This window comes from Globicephala melas, chromosome 5 (genome assembly GCF_963455315.2).
Source record: "Globicephala melas chromosome 5, mGloMel1.2, whole genome shotgun sequence".
In the NCBI taxonomy this organism is placed as follows: domain Eukaryota; kingdom Metazoa; phylum Chordata; class Mammalia; order Artiodactyla; family Delphinidae; genus Globicephala; species Globicephala melas.
In genome coordinates this window covers 10970141-10988807 of record NC_083318.1, presented here as the reverse complement: position 1 = coordinate 10988807, position 18667 = coordinate 10970141, and positions in this window count along the sequence as shown.

Below are 18667 nucleotides of genomic sequence, written 5' to 3'. Positions count from 1 at the left end.
CGCTTTTTTTACTGCTTAATCAGACAAATATTCTACAAATTTAATTATTCAGATTTTGATTCTCTGACATCTTTGAGTGAAAACCCTTCCCAGTCTCTCAATTCCTATTTCATATTCATTCATTCACTCACCTATTCAACAAAATTTGATAGCTTGTTTGTTGAGTCTTATTATCCATCTTTATTTATTATATCTTGAATATGTACACAAGTATTCTCAGTCAGACACATCTCTTAGTAATGTGTCTAGGCTGTCCCTTGTTCCAGGCTTTATCCCTGGGAGAAAGTGATGAGACTCAGGTCAACTGTCTTAGTGAGTAGCCAGGCCCTCCATGGACAAGAAATAAAGAAAAAAAATGTTTTTGTCTTTCCTTATGCAGCTGTCTTCCTCCCCTCCAGAAAGGGTCTGCTCCATATGCCAATATTTTGTAATTAAAGTAAAATCTCTCTAGGAGCTTGATGGCCCCACCTGTGGAGGCTTTTATAGTTATCTCCAAATTCTGGAGTTTCAAATTTGACATGTAAACACACAGAGAGATAAAGGTCTACGTTTCCTAAATCCTGTGGCTTAATTTGGGGACCTAGTAATTGAAGATTTAGTAATCTTAAGAATAATTGTAACAATCTGACCCTCTTAAGAAGATAAGGGGATTTTATAGCCTTCAGATCAGAGCAATTACCTAGACAAATGGCTACAAACTTAATGCTCATGATTCTAACAGTATGTGTGGAGTTCCAAGAGGCTAGGGCTTCTGGAGTGGCATACAGAAACCCAGGAAAGTTTTATTTTTCCACACTGTTGTTTGTATAGTACAGTACCAGGTGGAATGGGAAATTAAGGTAGTAACATTTTAAAAAGATTTTTAAGTTATCATAATCCTATGGCTTTGCAAGACCTTTTAAAAGTAGCAAAATATTTATTCCATAAGTCTTTAGTAATATTTTTCCAAAATAGAATAGAATAGCCCACTTTGAATTTTCATTATAACCTGCACTTTGACACTAATATCTGTTTTCCACAGACCCTTTCTGGGTAGCTGGATTTAACGTGTACATTTGGAAATTTGTATAAATTCATGACATAATTATACTTTTATTTATGTATCATTATTTGATTATCTAGATTCATGTGACTTTTTTACCTAATAATTATTCTAATTACCTAATAATTATTCTGCCAAAGCACTTTACACATACACTTTATATATACATAAAAATAAATCACAAGCCCAAAATATAATCATTTGCTCCCAGGACAGCAAACCAAGACTTAATATCAGTTTCAACCTCTCATAAGAATGTGACCTTCAAACAGACAATCTGAAATTTCCTGATCAGCATTAGTAAGGTAATCTGCATAATAAGACCCATGCAGTTCCTCCCTCCAACCCCCAAAAGAAGATAACCAGACCTGAAACAATTTTTTTCTTTTGTTAATAACTCCCTTACCCCACCTTCCTTCTGCCTGTAAAAACCTTTCATTTTGTATAACTCCTTGGAGTGCCCTTCTATTTACCAGGAGGGATGCTGCCTGATTCACAAATCATTGAATAAAGCTAGTTAGATCTTCAAATTTACTCAGTCAAATTTTATTTAATAGGTATCTTAGTAAATAACTAAAAAAAAAAAAAATCAACTAAAGACACTGCTGATGCCAACTGTTGTTCTGAAAAATAAAACCTGACAAATCACATAAAGGTAGATGAATTATTACTCAGACATCCACTTATGGTTTGGGTATACAGTTTGACAGGCCATGTGAAAAAATGCCTCCAAAGGTCTTCACTTTAGGACATAAAAAACACTTTGTTATTTTTCTAAAAGCTATTTTTAAAAACATCAACATCCTTTTAAAGTCACCCATCCACAGATGGGCAAGAATGTCTGTTGATGTTTGTAAGCAAAATTGTAATATTTAGGGATGGTTTGATTTAGTTACTCTTCAACATCTAATATTTGGCATCAACGACTGAAAATGAACATTTATTCCTTATATCTAGAGTGTTATTCATCTTAAAAAAATTTTTTACTTGCTGATTTGTTTTTTGTTCTAAAAGATAGGTTAATATTTTTGAAGTTAATATTTCTGAAATGCATTCTTTGCAAAAATTTATGTTGAACCAGAAAAACACACTTTTTGTGAATTGGAGAAAATACACGTATAATATCTACCATGGTAACAACTTAAAACTGTGCAAGCTAATGACTGAGTGTTATGAATGTAATTTTTATGAAACCTCACCGCTAGAAACCAGCTAGATTTGTATATGTTAAAAACACAAAAACAGATGAAAAGATACTTGCTATTCAATTAATCAAATGCCTGTGAATTAGCATCCACTCAGATGCTGTGAAGATTCTGTTAGGTGGATGAGAAAATGTGAGCAAGTACTAGTACAATGGCTGATACCTTGTTAATTGAATTTACTTCCACAGTGATTGACATGTGAATGTCTAAACTGCTAAAATAAAATACAATAAGCACTTTCATAGAGTTCAGGAACTGGTTTAAAAGACAGTTTTCATTAGGAATTTCTACACTTATCTCCATAAAGAAAAAGAAAAATATTCCTTATCTAAAGTCCACTGCACTCGTTATATAAAAGAACTCATTATATAAAAGATCAGGAAATATCAGGCTATATAACTAGCACCTCCTTTTTTTTTTTAATGTTTTACTACCTAGAACAATATTCAAGCTGATAAATCCATGCTTTTTCTATCATGAATTATTTTTATTTGATCTATTTCCTAAAGTAGGTTTTATGAGATATCTTACCTAGAAATTTGCTTTTAATAAGTGTAGATGCCTTTCCATTTATTACAATCCCAATTTTTCTGCAGTACTGGAGATGCACAGATAGATGAAAGTATGCATAATAATTTTGAGAATATATGAGATTTTACATATGCTTTAGCCATTGATGATTATTTCAATTTCAAAAGACAAATATTTATCAATATTTTATTTATTCAAAGCCTAAATAATGCCCTTGAAGAGGCAAAGAGAGCTATATTTCCATCAAGGAATTTATAATCCAATTGAAGCGTAAATACAAATACAGTGAAGATGCTCTATTCACCAACTGTACAAATTAAACTACAAAATCTTACCAGTAAAAGGAACAAGGAAGGAAGGAGGGAAGGAAGGAAAACTGAGCAGGACCCTGTGGGGCTCCTGGGCATGGAAACCTTTCTGTGTCCCCCGTTTCTTATTTGTATGGAACAGGCTTCAGCCTTCATGACCATTTCTGAGTTCCAAAGGGCAGGTTCAAACAGTTGCTAATCAGGGAAGGGAGGGGATGTAGAGACAAGGGGGCAGTAGTCAGGAAACAGTAGTGCAGTCTTGGGGCAGGGTCCTGGTTTTGCCTCAAGGGATGCACATAACAATATCTTTGAGCTCTTCTGCAGAACTAAAATCCCCAACAAATGGAAGATGTTAACTACTTGATGAAGCATTTTTCATTCCAGAGAGGTCACAGTTTGATAACCTCAAGAACCACAGAAGCTCATTAGGAGACCACCTGAGGCCAGATTAAAGGAACCACAAGAGCTCATCAGGAGACCACCTGAGGCCAGATTAAAGGAATACAGGCCCTGCACACACCCGTGTCCTTATTAGCAACCCAGCCCTTGAACCATTGCTATGAAACTCCTCACCAAACCCCCTGGGTTGGGACACACAGTTTTGAGGTCATGAGCCCGTTGTGTCCCTCTTTGCCTGGCAGAGCAATAAAGCTATTCTTTTCTACTTTACCCAAAACTCTGTCTCTGAGATTCGATTCAGCACTGGTGCACAGAGGCTGAGTTTTTGGCATCAGAAGGAAGGAAGGAGGAAAGAAAGAAGTGTAGGGGAGCAAAATTTGCCACCCTAAAATAGGTCTCTTTGGCATATTAATTATTTTAAGCTGGTTATTTTCCAAGAAACACCAGACATGGGAGAAACTCTGAAAAGGAAGTAGAAGTTATCCTTTTGTAAACAGTATTTACATTTGTAAGAGTGTCGTCCTTTGCCTTACCTAGAAGAGGAGGATGACCAAATCTTTAGAAACTCTCAACAGTGGATAAAGCCATGACTTAAATCTGCATCACATTCTTCCCTTGTTTACTGTGCATTTCCTGGTCACCTCCCAAAACTTATTCTCCCCGCCCTCAACATCCTTTTTATCTTTAGCTGAGGATGGTATTTATGGTAAGGATTTTGGGGTTTTGGTGAGTTACTAAGTTTTCCTGGGTCTCTCTCATGTACATCTGTTATTAAACATTTTTTTTTCCTGTTAATCTGCCTCATGTCAATTTAATTCTTAGACCAGCTAGAAGAACCTAGAAGGGTAAAGGAAAATTATTCCTCTAGGAAGGAAGTAGGAATGAAGGGACAGTGGGACTTAGAGAGACGATGAGGGAAGAAAGAAAAAAGGAAAAGAAATAACCCCCCAAAAGCAATATTTAGGGTTTCCCTGGTGGGTCAGTGGTTAAGAATCCACCTGCCAATGCAGGGGACATGGGTTTGAGCCCTGGTCCAGGAAGATCCCACATGTCGTGGAGCAGCTAAGCCTGTGCACAACTACTGAGCCTGCGCTCTAGAGCCTACAAGCCACAACTACTGAGCCCATGCACCACAACTACTGAGGCCCGCGTGCCTAGAGCCTATGCTCTGCAACAAGAGAAGCCACCTCGATGAGAAGCCCACGCACCGCAACAAACAGTAGCCCCCACTTGTGGCTACTAGAGAAAGCCTGTGTGCAGCAGCAAAGACCCAACACAGCCAAAAATAAAATAAATAAATAAATTTTTAAAAAAGCAATATTTAAAAGTGGTGGGTGATTCAACCCACCATTACATTTAATGATATTGTGCTTCCTTAGGAAAAAAAAAACCAAAACTAGTTGAATGGCATGCATGAGGAGAGAGGATGACAAAGAAAAAAACCAAGTAAAACAAAACCAAACCATGACTAACTGATAATTAGTGAAAGTGGTACAATTATGTAAAAAGATACTTTATTTGGAAGACAGTTTTGGTGTTTTTTAGGGATACTTTGACTATACTCAAGACTTCTCTTAAGTTCTCCCTCATAAGGTGTGAATCTGTGTGTGTGTGTGTGTGTGTGTGTGTGTGTGTGTGTGTGTGTATAAAAAGAGTGAGATAATATACCTCACATTAAATATGTTTATATTTTAAATCGCACATTATATATACATTATATCTCACATTATATATAGACATTATATATATACATTATATATATAACATATATAACTATCCAAAATTATAAAATTAGATAAATAACAATAAGAGAGACAGAAACTAACCATTATTTAAATTCAGAGACAGGAAAAGATAATTTATTGAGTGTTGAATAAAGTTTTCATGGAATTGCAATTGTTTGAGAAGGGCCATAATAAGGGCACTTTAATTTAAGTAGAGAAGTAAGAAAGATAACTTGAAGTCCTTTGCAGCGTAAATGCCTAGAAATGCTGAATAAAATATAATAATCAATCTGTGTTTAAAATGCATAGTTGAGTTAAATAAAATAATATAGAAATAGGAATACCCAAAGAGAAGTTAAGATTTTAATCCTCTGAGTAGGAATGGGATAGAGGAAAGGAAACAGAAGGAATTGGATTTTAAGAAGTAAATACCCTTAGTATTGTAGTGGGGTGGGGTGTCAGGAAAATTATTTACTTGGGAATAAGGTAAAATAAGGTTAAAAAAAGAAATAAAGAAAACTTCATTTAAATAAAAAAAAAAACTTGGGCTGCATATACTTCAGTGTCATTCGGGTGTAAAAGCTACTGAAGGACTTTCTAGGGGAATGTAGTTAGTTTATTTCACTCTCCAGTAATGATTAAAGATCACGGACTTAGTAAAGGGACTTATTAAGTTTAAATTATTTTTCCTATACAAATAGAAATATTTCTTCCTATGGAACAGATAACCTCACAGATTTATTACCTTTTTATATGTAAATCAGTTTTATATCTAATCCAGCAATTGTATCTTAAGATTCTTTAGTTAAACTGCTTCTAAATACCTCAACTTCTCGAAAGTACTTTGGACCATTTAAGAACATCTTACTGGTTCCTTCATTAATTAGTAAGTTAGATAACCTCTTTAAAGTGTATGCATTTTATATTGTTTGGGAGCTATGATTTCAACTTTCTAAAAATCACACTTCAATGGAAAATCGGAGATTACATATCTTTAACCTCCTGGCGATTCCATATACTGAGAACACAGAAGTCAGTGTCTAGATGAAGATTTTTGCTCAACATCGAAGGGCACGAGACATTTTCTGTTTTGAAATCTTAAGAAAATATAGCTGAGAATTTGTCACCAGCACCCTGTGCCATATTCAGAATTGAAATAAGAATTTGTAACACGCATGTAGGCCAGGAACCTTAAACAAGAGAAAACAAAATCAAAATTAGACCAAAGCCAGTATTTCCCATGAGTTTCCTAGCATAAGAAATATGAAGCTCTTCTAGAGAAATGATCCAGTGTCACAAATTGTGAGGAATTCCTAATGGGGGAAGAAAAAAAAAGCCCTTAAATTTAAAACTCTATCAAAAAAAAATTCACAAACAAAAAATTATAAAATACATGGTGAAAAATAATCCACCATCAGCAAGAGTCAGCTGACACAAAACAGCAGGATTATGAAGATCTGTGATAGTAGATGAATAAACTGAAAGAAATTATGAAATAACTGTACTACATAATAACCACATATATAATAGGTAAATATATTTTAAAAAGGAATAATAAGCAAGTTTTGGCAAAAAGACAGCTAAAAATAAAGTCATTGAATTAAAAAAACTGATACAGATGAATACAGGATTATAATAGTAAAGATAGATGACAGAGAAATAAAATTATAAAAGATAGGTTGAGATGGCCCAACACTTTTAGAACTTTCAAATGCAATTAAGAAGGTAAAGAGGCAACATCCAAAGGCAATAACAGGATGTTTTCAATAAATCATTAAAGCATCCTCAGATTCAGGAATCTGATAAGTTTTTAACAGTGAATAAAAATAATACAAACTAGAAATAGCATTTATTTGGTGAATCTTAAAGAAAAAGATAGTTCACCCCAACAGGAACAATACAGCAACACAATGGAATAAATTTCCAAGTGCAAAAGCATATAATTGAAGCTAAAATACTATACACAGCAGTGAAAGTGAAATTTTAAAAAAAGACATTTAGGTCAACAAAAGTTTTAAGAAATTACAACTCTTAGACTTGCTGAAGAACTATTATTAAAAAAAATAGTACAGGAAGAAGGAAATGGAGCTAAAAAGAAAAGTGTGGGAAGCAAGTAGTAACAGTAAATACAAGAACTGTTATATGTCAAGGCAAATCTAAATGATCACTGACTATTAGAAAACTCTAATACTATGATTACTAACAATAATAGAAACAACTCATTGTAAGGATAAAGCATAGATGGTTAAAATACTGGAAAAGTATGGTGACTATAGTTAATAATAATTATTACATACGTGTAATTTACTAACACAGTAGATCTCAAGTGTTCTTACCACACACACAAAAAGGTAAATACATGAGGTGATAGGTATGTTAATTAGCTTGATTGTATACATATATTAAAACATTACTTTGTACACAGAGAAGAGGAGAAGGCCATGTGAGGACAGAGGTAGAGACTGGAGTTACGCGGTCACAAACTGAAGAGTACCTGGAACCACCTGAAGCTAGTAGAAGCAAAGAAAGATTCACCTCGAGAAACTTTAGAAGGATCATGACCTACCTACACCTTGGTTTTGGACTTCAGATCTCAGGACTGTGAGAGAACATCTCTCTGTTGCTTTAATCCAAAAAAGTTTGTGGTAATTTGTTGACAGCCCTAGCAAACATATACTGGAACTGAGTAGACACTGAATAAACACTGATTATAAATCTATAGTAATTGTGGCAGTGTGGCATTGACTCAGACATGAAGAATCTGACTATTGGAGCATGATAGTGAAATCACAAATAGATGTAAATCTTTTGATATCGTACATATTAATTTCATATCAACCAGGAAAATGAGCAACTATTCAAAAAAATAGCAGTGGTACAGTTGATTAATATATGGAAAATTATAAATTGTATCCCAACATCACACTAATTTCAAGTGTGAAAAACACATTGTGCCACTTTTAAAGAAAATGTAAAATATATATTTTTTAAGCAAATGGAGTATTTCAAGTGATCACATTTATCATTTTACATTACCATTTACTGCTTGAGAAAGTCTCCCCTGGTTGATGAGGCTATGGGAGAAAACAGGAACTCTAATGTTTGTATGGTGGGAAGATAAATTCACACAACTATTTTGGAAACTACTTGGCAATACATAGAATGATTGAAAATGCACGTACTCAAAGTTAAGAAATCTCCTCCTCTATGTCTATCCTACAGAAATTCTAACATATATGACAAGGTGTCCACGAATATTAATTCCAGGACTACTTGCAAACATTTAAAATACATTTTAAATGTCCTATTTTAATATGTAAAAGCTTTCTATCATTTATTTAATGAAATCTCATATACAAATTTAACAAAAATGGGTATCCAAGTATCATTAGGAATGGCTCTCAAAAATATAATAGTTAGATCAGAAAGTACACCTCAAGTTATACATAGAAAATGGTAATATTTATTTTAATTTTGAAGATATAAACAACACTATATGCTGTATATAAATATTCTATACATACAGTTATAGGTAAAAGTACAGAAATATACATGGGAATAGTACACATCAACTAATAAGAACCTGCTGTATAAAAAAATAAATAAAATTCAAAACTTAAAAACAAAACTTAAGCCAGTAGCTTGTTTACGGTTTTTTTGTAGCTGTATCCAAAGCTTTTTTCCATGTTTGGCATGTTTGAAATATTTCATAATTAGAAGTTGAATATTTTAATAAATATATTGATTTTTGAAAAAGGATAGATGATTGGGGTATTTTGTTACACGTTAACACTTGACTGAAGTAATCATCTATTCTGTTAAAATTCAGTGGAAAGTCTTTGAGGTCTGTGAACAGAATTGTAATCTGTCATAACACTGAGAGAATTGTGTTAGATTAAGTGGAACAGGAATTTTTGGGGGTAAAGAGATCAAAATAATTGCTATTTTGATATCTGAGGTGAGATACAATGGTACTGGAAAACTTCATGGAATACAATGTATAAAAAAGACACAAGTGATTTACCAACTGACTCAATGTATCTGATAGAGGGCAATGATGGTGGTTACACTAGCAGAAACAGAGAAGACAGAGTAATAGAAATTCTTGAATACAAATCTGATAAGCTCTGCTTTTGAAAGGAAATTTTCATTTTCATATAAATTCCATGCAACTACTTTGTACGAATAAATACAAAGGTACAAACAAATACAAAAAGAAAAAATAAGGTAAATATAGTTATTATGGAATTGTCAACATAAAAATGAGAGCTGAAGTATGTAAATGTTTGTGGCTGATAAAAACAATACAAAACAACAACAACATAAAACCTTCTAGACTGTAAAAAATGCCTCTTTTCTGACAGTATTCTCTCTTTATAAACTCCATGACTGCTTCTGGAAATTAGAGGTAACAAATGCTGGTGACTCTATCCTACTCTAATTTTACAGGAATCATATCCTTATGCTTTTTCTTTACATCATTCATGACTGTGTTCTAGTGACATGACTGTGGTTTATGACAGTGGTTCTGTTGAATACCCTGACACTCAATTTCTTTTTATATGGCACAAAATTAGAGGGATTTTTAAAACAGTTCACATAATGGCAGACATGGTACACCATTGAAATTAGGATTAGTCTATCCTAGTTTCTATTCTTTCTTAGAAGCTCTAATATTTTCAATTAAAATACGAAAAAAATTTCTCACACATAGAAGAAAATGAATTATTAATAGAACAAAACTGTGAAATACTGCAAATATAAAATAATTATTTGATTTAGTGATACAATGCACTATATTAAATGAAGTTCTATAATTAGGTAAATGATTCAATGTTGCAGAATTCTCATTTAAAAATAAAGATGTACTCAGAAATGTTTATTTTTTTATCTTACTAAAAGAATTGGAAGAGAAAAATCCAATGGTAATATAACAAATAATTATACAAAGCAACTACTTCATATTTTCAGGAATTGTGGTAATGATTACCACATACAAAATATTAACTATTTCCACTGCTGCCTCAAAATCTAGGACTAGTATCTTATTCTAATTTGAGGAAAGTTTATGAGCTGGAAGTCCCCAGCTGAATAAAGGCTTACAGTTCAGATTGTTTTAAATTTTAACATAACATTTTATAATTAAAAGAATTCAGAGGAAAATTCCAATTTCTGGCTTATCTGGGAAAAATAAAAACTGGCAATATGTGCCCTCATTCTCATATGGGAAGAAAAAATATTAATACTGGGTATTCCTTTTAGATGGGACACATGCTCTCCAATTCACCACAGTTTCTACGCTAAAGTAATATATGCATATTCATTATACCTTGTCCAGACTCTATTTACCTTTCCACTCTGGCTCACCTAGGATATATGGAGTTTAATAAATTATCCTAATTTATAATTTTGTGAATTAAATATATCTCCCCCGAAAATGGCAATACTCCAAAATTATCTTTAGTTTACAAATTAATGTAAAATAGCTGATTAGAATTGCCCCTGAAAGACAAGGTTTAACTGGAAAAAAATGAGGAAGACTGTCAGTATCAGAGTAGTGAAGGTAGTGAAAAGTCAATACTTTGGGGGAAAATGGATGCAGTAAAAATATGTATGTATATTGTTTTTCCCCCCATTTGATTTAGTATTATGGCTATAAAATACAGCCTCAAAATTCTTCAATTCTCATCCACTGAGAGATGGGGTTTAACGACTCTGACCTTGAATCTGGGAGGACCTATGACTTCTTGGACCAATACAATACAACAGAAACAATACTATGTAACTTTTGACATTTTCAAATGTCCCTGTCTTCAAATGCCCTCCGTTAGAGTACATCTCCTTGACCACCTTTTCATAGTTACCTGTGCTTCCTCAACTCCTACCCTTACAGTCCTTTCTGCCTTACTTATCATTTTTATAAAACCAGTCAAAATCTGAAATTATCTATTTATTTACTTGTTTTCTGCTGTCTCCATTTATTTTCATGTAAGTTCCAAGAGTTCCAGGTCATATCTTCAGTTTACCTCATTATTCTAGTAGCTTCAATATCACATTACCCCTACCAGTCACTTAAAAAGATTTGTTACTGAATAAATGGAACTCTGTGCTTAAGCTAATATAATCTTCAGACTAAATCTGTGACAAAAGTGTTAATATTGGTTTCAGTTAGGACAGGATTTGGCTCTAAGTAACACAGACCACAAATAAAAGTAGGCAACATGTAAGAGGTTTATCTTCTCTTACAAAAAAAGCAGGTGAAGGCAGTCCACAACTGGGAGAAAAGTAGCAGCACAGTGACATTGAAGATTGGAATTACAGCTATGCAATGACATTATTAGCATGTCCTTAAAGTCAGGTGTCACATAAAGTTGCATAATGTCTATAGCATCTTGAGGCATAACGGCAACATTCTACGCAGTTAAAAGACGTTGAAGCAGCAAAGGACAAAGGGTCAATGACATACAAATCGAGTGTGTACTGTTTTAAAGACTTTCCTGAAAACCTCACCTCTGAGATCCACTTATATGTCATCTGGATTAACAGCCATACTAGGAAGCATTGATATTTTAGCTTACCAGATGAAAAAATATAGGCAAGAGAAAAAGTTTATGAATAGCTTTTGCATAGCCTATCACATAGCCTATCAACAGTGTCTGCCAATATATTTCTTTTTTTAAAAATGTATCAGAAAATTGTCACACAAAATGGCTGGCTAATTAACCTATTTTTTACATTTTAAGTAAAAAAAAAAAAGTGTGTGTGTGTGTATAAAACCAACCCATTTCTGCTGCCTAGACTTTGTAAAAACTTTTTTTTCTAGTAGGTATGTCCCCTCTGAAGGCAGCCTTCACACCTAGGAAATATTAATAACAATAATAGTCATGATCTATTGAGTTTTTCCTATATAGCAATTTAATCTACCCTTCTAGAGTCAATATCTCTACTTTTCAAATAAGGAAACTACAAATGAGAGAGGCTCAGAAGCTTGCTCTAATTTTATACAGCTAATCAGCAACACAGTTGAAATTTCATTCCATATTTATGAAATTCCAAAGACCCCATTCTTATCCTCTATGCTAAATGTGAACCTTGACCAAAGGAAAGAGATGCACTGCTATGGCTGATTGCAATCAGAGAAACCACCTGAGAAAACAGGCAAGCTACTGAAATATTTTCTAAAGTGAACAGCGCTGATTCTATGAGAAACAAATATGCCAAGCAAGCACAAATATTATCAAGCAATACCTCTAAGAAATAGCCACATAAATGTATACCCATTTCATGAAAAATATCTGCATGGTGTTTACCACAAGAAACCACATAGACAAGCCTTACATATTCTGAAAGTGCAATTCTGATGGAGGGAAGATTTCCCCTGTTGAATATGCTTTTTTATACTAGCTTAAACATAGTTAAAAACATTTCTTTGTCTTATAACTGTTAATATGCTACTGTTCTTTCTGGATCTCCAAGAGGAAGCTAAAGTATATAGTTTTCCCAAATTTATTTACATGTGAAAATTAATTTCCCCTTTCATTCTATCTCAAGAAACTAGGGTCCCCAAGAAACACCATATGGGAGAATTGTCCTTTGAGATCATTAACATCCTATTCTTGATTCGTCAACAGCTACTCCTGGGTAATAATACTTTACAGATCATTAAAACACTGGTGCTTCGAAACATACATAGGCAGAATCCTTCCTAGGAGCAAAAAGTAAACACTTGGAGAGACTGAACTGGGGACCATGATCACAACTTTAAGCTGCTTCTCTGCATTTGCCAGAGAGCAACTTACCATAGAAAATAAAGTATTCAACTATCAACCTGATTTCCATAACCATGAATTTCCTTCAATATATTTGTGGATTCTGATAAATAAGACACTAATTCTAGGGATATAAAGCATTAGTTCTGGGGCTTCTATAGTAATATTAATGACTTACCGTCACCCATAGATTTCAAAAGTCCAAAGTAAACTGTACTTACTAGTTAAGAGTCATGTGGGGAGATGTTTGAAACCTCAAGGATTTCTTTCCTCCCTCCCTCCCTCCCTCCCTCCCTTCCTTACTTCCTTCCAGGCTGCACAGCTTGTGGGATCTTAGTTCCCCAACCAGGAATCAAGCCTGGGCCCCTGACAGTGGAAGCGTGAAGTCCTAACTACTGGACCCGCATTGGGAGCTTGGGATTGACATGTACACAGCGCTATATTTAAAATAGATAACCAACAAGGACCTACTGTATTGCACAGGGAACTCTGCTCAGTATTCTGTAACAACCTAAATGGGAAAATAATTTGAAAAAGAATAGTTACATGTACATGTATAACTGAATCACTTTGCTGTACACCTGAAACTAACACAACATTGTTAATCAACTATAGTCCAAAATAAAATAAAAACTTTTTAAAAAGAAGAAGAAAAAAAAGAAAAGTACATATAACTAACAGATATTTTAAAAGCATCAATTAAAAAAAAAAAAACCTGAGGGAGATTGAAGAGTCAACTATATGAGAGAACCTTTTTTGTTGTTGTTGAAATTTTCAAATCAGCCTCACTCACATCCTGAATTCTATTTAAAGTCCAGTATTTTTAGCTCTTACTGTCTTAAATCACGTATTCCATAATATTATGCAGAATGACCCTTAAATGAATAAGCTAAATAATAACTATGAGCTTTTCATAATCATCATTTTTAATAATGGAAAATGTTTTCACTTTTTTCTATGAGTTTTTCAAGATTTATTTAATTGGCTGATTTTTCTTTATAATTTACTGAAACAGAGATTTTTAAAAACTTCTCCTGAATGATAAAAATCAGAGAAGTTTCTAGACATATGATGAATTGCTCTTAAAATACATAAACAGAGTAAATCTCATTATTTAGAACAGACCATTTTTCCAATCTGAATGATCATAGAGGGATAAATTATTTTTTTCCAGTTTGCTTTTAATTATTTCATAATAAGACATCCCCAAAATTAAGTCTCTCAGTAGGTGGCATACATAATATCTGAAAAAAATTAAAAGCTAAATTAATTAAAATGTTTATTATTTTAATTTTTGTTAATTTTAATATGTCATAAAGATTAATCAAAATAAACTATTCCCCAGAGGAGATTACGGAGGAGTTTAGATAATACAGAAATAGCAATTATACAAAGTAAAAAGTGATGCCATAAGAGAAGTGCAGATAAAATCAAATGAAGAGAAGAGAGTGTTTCAAGTTGTGGGAACCAGGGAAGTTTCTTTGAAAGAGCTGACATTTAACTAGTTTTTGGAGAGACTCAACATAATAGAAAACCAGGCAAAAACAGTTTTTCTGGAAACTATTCCAGAAATACAAATGGTGATAAACATATGAAATAATCCAAATACTAATAATGCAAATAATCAGGTAAATGAATTAAAACCAAGTACCACTTTTTTCCTCCATCAGATTGACAAAAATAAAAATATTAACAAGGTATATGAGAATGTAGGGAAATGGGCAGGTTCAAACTATGCTGGTATAAGTGCACAACCGGGAGTTGCTTTAGAGTACAATTCTGACATATTCTACAGTCCATAAGTAATTAATATAAAGCTGTGCCTTTCCACTTTTGGAAATACATTGTTGATAATTGTGCAAGAATAGCAGCTGCAGTATTGTGTTGTAATTAGAAAAACTCTAAATATTCATCAGTATTAAGAATGGCTAAACAAAAACAGTTTATTCATTATGCTGACTATAATGCTGCCATTATAGCATAATGGTTAATGACATGACCTCTGAAAGCAGAACTATATGGATTTGAATCATTTGTTCCCTGTATTTACCTTGAGATCAATACAGGGACCTTAGTTTTGGGGGGTTTTTTTCTCCTCTTCTGTAAAATGGAGATAACAGCATTACATATTTCATTAGTTTGGTGAGATAATATGTCACACTTAATACCCAGTGCACAGACAGCACCCAAATAAATTGGCTAATATTATTCATTTTATTATTTTTAATTTTAATATTATTCATGATAAAACTTCTCAGGTATATCATCAAATAGAAAAAAAAAGGACATTTCACACTGACCCATTTTGAAGCACTTGAGTTAAGTAAAGCATACTCACAAAAGTAAACTGTGTCTATTTTCAATAGATAAATGTACATGCATTTATAAATGCATTGAATATATTTGAGGAAAACACACACCAAAATAGAAACAAAGGTTATCTCTGAAGAACGGACTAGGTTTGGATAATATCCAAATGGGGCTTTAAGTGTTTCTGAAATGTTTTAATTTTCTATAAGGAGCATGCATTACTTATGCAATTAAAAGAATTTACATATTAAATATTAAGTGGCTGATTGAAACCTGCTAAAATGGATGGAGACGGGCTGCAATGAGTAGTAATGTACTCAGGTAATAAATCATGGTCTCCTGCAGATGTCTAGGGTAATAACATTTTGGGTGGCATAGCTCCTTTGGTTGAGATGATAATTATTGTTATTATTATGAGGTTATTTCTCAACACAGAAAAGATATTAGTGTTTCAAAGTTTTCATTGTACGTTATCTGCAAAACTCTGCCACCTCTCTCCATTCCAGTTCAGTATCCTGGTTACAAGAAAGCATTCTTCCTCTCTTTATTTACTCTTCACTGATCTAACACCAGTAATACCAGTCCATAGAAACAACAGTCAAATATAACAAAAAGCACATTAAAGAGTCCAACATCACCGTGTAATAGACATAAAAACACCTTATTAACATTTTTATAACACTCTCAACTGAAATAAACAGACCACTCTCAATTTTAACATCTGGTTCCCAACAACTCTTATTTGGGTGATAACTTTTTAAAAAAACAAATGCTGGGCATTTTCCATATTCTTCTCATCAAGTAACAGCTGTTCCTTTAGAACAAAGTGTATGCATGTTGGAAGTGTTACTGATGCTCACTTCTGTTTTGTTCTGTGTGAAAAAGCTTTACATTGGGCGCTATTCAGAAAGACAAATGACTTCAGATGTTTTGAATGGATACCATGGCACTAGTTTGAATGCAGTTTCTTGTGATTTTAGAATATTTTCAGCCACAATTTTTATATTCAAATTTTACATTCAAATTATAGACGGAAGACTACACCCTTCTTCAGGACAAAAGCATTTCTGTTTTCATGTGCTCTTGAGCATCTTTAGGTCATCCATTACATCAGTCATTTATCCTCATAAAGTGTTTGGCCATGAACAATAACTTACTACATCAAAACACAGCAAATATTCATGAAATAGATACGGTTCTTCTGTTCTTGAGTGCATTTCCACCAGATACCCTTAGGATAATTCCCATTTCAACGTAAGCTATTAAAATTATTGCTGAGGGCTTCCCTGGTGGCGCAGTGGTTGAGAGTCCGCCTGCAGATGCAGGGGACACGGGTTCGTGCCCCGGTCCGGGAAGATCCCACATGCCGCGGAGCGGCTGGGCCCGTGAGCCATGGCCGCTGAGCCTGCGTGTCCGGAGCCTGTGCTCCGCAACGGGAGAGGCCACAACAGTGAGAGGCCCGCGTACCGCAAAAAAAAAAAAATTGTTGCTGAATTAAAAACACCTAGTCATGCTGGAACATGTGGAGACAAATACCCACAGACGTTGGCCTGAAGGTTCAGGCATATTTAAAGGCAGCTTAATTATAAGACACTATGAAGTTCTCCTAATTAATCTGGAGCTAAATATTCTACATCTAAGTATTTTTAAAGAAATCTTTATTTTCACATAATTATGGATTTGGTCAGAGGTTAAAATTGATGTATGTTGTCATTTTGAAACAATTACACCAAGTTATTTGCTTTGATAGTGTTTACTAAAACATTAAAAAAACACATTTCTGCTAATATTCTCTATTTTGTCATCTATTTATTTCAAGCTGCATTTGCATATTCTCCTTAACTTCTTAGAAATAAATACTTAGAAACAGCTTAAAATTTCTTAGAAATAACATTGTCTTAATAATGAAATTCAAACGGTGACTTTTCCTCCCAAGACACACAGTTTTCTCTCTTGGTTCTTTGCCTTTGTGAATGACACAAATTCTGTCTGGATCACTTTTCCATATTATCACTTTAAATTATTTGACTTTTTGATCAATTTTTTCTCTTTTTCTGCACAACGGATATTCTAAACATTCACCCACTTTTCAGATAACCCAGTCCACACTTGATCCTCTTATCCTTAGCAGAAGGATTTTGTCTTCTGTTTTCCAGCATAATGTTAATTTCCTCATTTTATAATTGCAGACTTGAATTTGTATCAGTTCTTAGCTTTTTCCTTTGCATCTCATAAGAAGAGATGACACAGGAAAATCTTTTCTACCATGCTTTCATCAGATACTCCTCTGCCCAGGCAGATAGATGGGAGTTCTAGAGAAGTGTGTGAACACTTCACTTACATGGAGCGACCTTCTCAGACATAAAATATCCTCATTTTTTACCTAGAGAGTTACATAGCATATGTGACATTTTCCAGGGAGCCATGTCCCATAAACACATGGATCCCTGCTTTGTTAACCAAAGCAATCCTAAACAAGCAGGCACATTCTGCTAAAATTATTGCATAGGTAATCATTCTCCTGCTAGCAAAAAATATATATATATGTCAGATTGATTTCAGGATCTCTGTTAGTACGTTTACACATTCATACTGGGTCACGCGCTTTCTTTGTGTGCTGAGAAGGCCTCTCCTCAATAACAGGAGAGAATCACAGACTAGCTGTTAGAACTTTTACTTCCTCATCCATCCTCTGACCTTGGTAAACATCTCGGTGGCAAATATTTGTGGTATATTTTCACTATTTATCTTACAAAATTTTCTGCAATATTTCACTTAAGCAGACTAACACTCTGACTTTTATTAAAATTAATTTTTATTGGAGTATAGCTGATTTACAATGTTGTGTTAGTTTCTGCTGTACAGCAAAGTGAATCGGTTATACATATACATATATCCAATCTTTTTTAGATTGCCTTCCCATTTAGGTCACCACAGAGTACTGAGTAGAGTTCCCTGTGCTATACAGTAGGTCCTTATCAGCTATCTATTTTATATATAGTAGTGTGTATATATCAATCCCAATCTCCCAATTTATCCCTCCCCCGCTTCCCCCCTGGTGACCATAAGTCTGTTTTCTACATCTGTGACGCTATTTCTGTTTTGTAAATAAGTTCATTTGTACCATTTTTTTTTAATTCCACATACAGGCGATATTGTATGATATTTGTCTTTCTCTTTCTGACTTACTTCACTCAGTATGACAATCTCTGGGTGCATCCATGTTCCTGCAAATGGCGTTATTTCATTATTTTATACAGCTGAGTAATATTCCATTGGATATATGTACCACATCTTCTTTATCCATTCATCCGTCGATGGATGTTTAGGTTGCTTCCATGTCCTGGCTATTGTAAATAGTGCTGCAATGAACACTGGA